The 4,149-nt window shown below is 36.0% G+C and overlaps 1 protein-coding gene across 1 annotated transcript in view; it reads left to right on the forward strand.

Moving 5' to 3' along the window:
- Positions 1 to 1,824: 1,824 nt before the first annotated feature.
- Positions 1,825 to 4,149, forward strand: part of LOC107087696 (myosin-11-like) — a 42,105-nt gene continuing 39,780 nt past the window's right edge. The window contains exon 1 of the mRNA XM_015379410.1: positions 1,825 to 1,971. The gene's annotated coding sequence lies outside the window, so the exon portion shown is untranslated. The remainder of the gene's footprint in view (positions 1,972 to 4,149) is intronic.

Here is a 4,149-nt window from a genome sequence, read left to right on the forward strand (position 1 = left end):
GAATTCTGACTTTTTTTCCCCGAATTGTGAGTTATTTCTCAGAATTCTGACTTTTTTCTCCGAATTCTGAACCCTTTTCCCGTATTGTGAATTATTTCTCAGAATTCTGACTTTTTTTCTCAGAATTCTGACTTTTTTCCCCGAATTCTGACTTTATTCCATGAATTCTTACTTTTTTCTCAGAATTCTGATCTTTTTCCCCGAATTGTAAATTATTTCTCAGAATTCTGACTTTTTTCTCAGAATTCTGACTTTAATCTCAGAATTGTGGATCTTAATGTAGATGGGCACCATGAAGGCAGAGATGTGGAGCGCTCAGCTTCATTGATTAAGATGTGAGTTGTTTGGCAGAAACAGGAACACATTGGTGGAAAATGATGGAATTAGGCGACTCTTACATGCCTGGGGTGTCCCTGCTGATGGTATTTTATTAATTGAAGAGCAGAAAGTCATTAAAACAAGAGAGCTAGACTCTAAAACAGACATGGCTACGGCTAAACATGCTAAGATGTTTGTTAGCTGTCAGAACTCAGTCAGACTTCTGAGAAAAAAGTCAGAATTATGACTTTTTTCTCATACTGAAATAAAATTTAAAAATCAATTCACTTTTTTTTCTTTTTTTTTTCAGTGGCCCCAATCCTCTTCTGGTACAAATAAATGTTGGTAGAAATTAAATTATACAGTGAGACATAAATGTATAAATTTCTTTTTTAATTACCTTATTTATTTATTGTCCGTTATTTTTTTTAAGTATTTATTTATGTGCATGTTGTATTATTTTGTCTGTTTTGTTCTTCCTTTGTATTTTTTTACCCTATTTATTTCAAAATTCTGCAAATATGGTAAAGCTGGTCCTCCATAAATGTGTCCATAAATGATATAAGGGGGAATCTATACGGGAATAATGAGTATCCCGTAGAAACACAATAAACAATTTAATCCCATTCTAAAATACTCATAAACAATTTTTTTATGGCTTTATAACTGCTACATGTAATCCTCAGTCGGCCTCAGCAGATGGCCGATAACACTGACACAGCACTGGGACTTGATCAACAGCCGATACCGCACCGTGACGTCACAGACCAATAGGTGGCAGTAGTGTTCTTTGACAAACATGGATGCCTCCAGTAAAGCACATTCATATGAAAATGACTCTGAATTAAAAACACTGATCATTTATTGAACAGGATGGAATCATTTCAGATTTAAAGAACTTTCAGAAGTTTGAATTCTGATTGTGACCGTATTTTTTTTGTTAGTTTTTTTCAGTTTTTAGATGTTATGCAGAGCGATCAGATGCAAATTCATCCATTACAAAGAGTTTTATTCAATCAAACTAATCTAACGTTATCCAGTCCAGCTGGAGCGTTCAGTCATCATCAATTTGCATTAAAACTTCCCTGCATGAAGGAAACAGCAGAAACTATAGCAGCTAAATAATGTTTGATGTGTCAAGAACTTCAACAAAAGAAGATCAGCTGCTGAGAAGAAGACCTCTGAGGGGTCCTGGAGTCTCCTCCTGAGGAGGGTCCTGCAGATACCACCAGTGCAGAGCTTGTTTAACAGTCATAACACCGTTTAGTGCAAAAGGTGACATTCGGTGGATGGAATTAGAGGAAGAAACTGGAAATTAACTTTACTCTGAAATGTTTGGAAATAAAATCATTAAGTGGCAAAAACTCTCTGAAACTTTGCTTGACTTCAAAGTTTTTATTTTTGCTGACTGATGCTTTGCTCTGAGCAGTAGAAGCTGAATATGAGCAAATAAAAGCTCTTCATGGAGATCTGCCAACTGTGGAAAGAAGGCGGGTCGTGGCCCCACCCCAGGTGTCGCGCCGCGTTTTAAATAGAGGAGGAGGAGGAAGAGCGACATCATCATCACAGGCAGCACTTCTTTCACCTGACATGATATCCTCATTTCTCTGGAGTTCAGCCAGCATCCTGCACTGAGGACTGAAGCACTGAGCAGTAAGTAAGAACGGCAGATTTCCTTCTTCCAGTCAGAATTAGAACAAATATCTGCTTCTATGCAGATGATGCAGCTCAGTTTGTGCTAAATGAAAAAGATGTGCAGTAATAGTTTATTTTTATGTGGCGTGTTACAGAGATAAATATTTTCTTTTAAGATTTGCACACAAATAACTAAAAAAGCATATATTTTCCTCTTGTAAAGTTAGTATAAAAGCCAAAATCTGCCTTAAAGATGCGTCCTACAGGTTTCTTGTTGCACGCCGAGGTGCTGCTGCCCGCCACACATGGGTACATCCTCTGACATGTCACCGTTTTGGTGTAAACGCTAAGCTTGGCTGGAGCGAGGAGCGGCTGAACCTTATAAGGTGAAATGCCAGCCAGGTTCTCCTCAGCATCCCAGTGTGGGCTACTAGGCTAGCAGGAGCAAAGGGTTAGCCAAACATGGGCATTCCAGCATGGCAGCTCTGCAGTTTGACTATGGGGGTTATCTGTGTGCTGCTTTTCATCTTTTATTACCTTCTGTTCAATGGGAGGTCAGAGGAGCCTTGTGACCTGCAGGAAGAGCTGCAGCTCAGGATAAGTCAGTAAGTAGCTGGATGCAAAGTGAGGGAAATGTGCTCAGGCTGTTATCAGCTCCCTGAAACTGGAGGCAAGTGGAGCTGAGATGCAAAAGCAGCAGCTTTGAGTCACGGATGGAGGAGAGAAGATCAGCCTTTAATCAAAGCTTGCATGTAATCAGGGTGAAGGTTTAAAGTCCGGATGGGGTTTTAGTTCTTAGCCATAAAGAAGAGGAACAGCCATCCTGGGATTAATATCCAACCTGAAGTTTTCTGTGTTGTTTCTATATCCTGTCTGTGTTATTTTTTTCTAAATTAAAGAACCTGATGGATTAATGAGATTCAGTCACCAGCAGATCCCCAGATTTCCTTCATTTTCAGGTAAAACTCACATTTAGATCCTTTTTCTATTTGGATTCGGATCCATTCTGGATCATCTGGGACCCTGATTAAACCAAAGTTACTTTAATTAACCTCCTATTAGGAGATACCATGAATAATAAAAGCAAATTGCCCTGCAGTAGTTTATAGAAAGATGTGTGAAAATTGTTTTGCAAAGTGGGAAAAGTTTTATCCACAATCTGTTTAAGAAGGGAAACATAGTTAGAGGTCAGGGTTTGTTTTCTGTCGGTTCCTCCGCCTCAGCAGGTGGTAATTATTTTATAAACGTCTATAAAACTATGAAAAAATATATTATTTTGACTTTTTTTGCTGCTCAGACTGGATCCTGAAACCTCTTCATATACGACTATAATTAATACGTTTAGGTTATTAGAAGCTTTGTTCATATAGATTAATGTCACATAGATTGATGATTTTAAGCCTTTTTTTTTCTAATTATCAGGATGAAACACTAATGAAACTCCAAATTCAAGGTTTAAACATAACAGACCAATAAAATCATTAAGTTAATCTAATCTAAAGGGGCTTTATGAAAAATGGAGATAAAAAAAAAAAAGTTCAGAGTGGCTTTTGACTAAATTATCTAAACATCATTATTATTGTTTTCAGTCCAACTTTCATTTAATTTTCTTTTTTTTTGGTATAATCATCCTATTTTAACTTATTTTACTAAAGACTAAGACTTGCTATATAACTGAGTTTAACGGCAATATTAGAATAGAGAATTAGGGGAAATACTAAGAGATATATATATATATATTTTTAATTACATAAATAAAGCCATAATATTAGGTCTATGACATTAAAGTAATAAAATTACAAGAATAAAGTTTTAATGTATTCTTAAAATTTTAAGAATAAGGTCATGTTAGGAGAATACTGTGATATAAACATTTTCCCAGGCTTGATAAGATCAAAGGTTTCTTTTTATTAAAAAAAATCTTATCTTATAATATTACAACTTTATTTTTGTGATTTTAAAAAGTCACAGTTTGGCCTTAATATTCTGTAGTAGAGCCTATTTGAATAAATTGAGTAAATAATGTTAGACTGGAGAAATGTCTCAGGACCAGTTGTTAAAATTCAGACTGAACTTTTTCTCCGTTTTTAGAAAATAATAACAGATGGCGGCCATTTTTGTTATAAGATGTGTGCTAACACTCATCAGTACTTTGATCATGTGCTTTGAAATCTGGTGGCAATGTGTATGGATGTT

This window comes from Cyprinodon variegatus, unplaced genomic scaffold (genome assembly GCF_000732505.1).
Source record: "Cyprinodon variegatus isolate N-32 unplaced genomic scaffold, C_variegatus-1.0 Scaffold191, whole genome shotgun sequence".
In the NCBI taxonomy this organism is placed as follows: domain Eukaryota; kingdom Metazoa; phylum Chordata; class Actinopteri; order Cyprinodontiformes; family Cyprinodontidae; genus Cyprinodon; species Cyprinodon variegatus.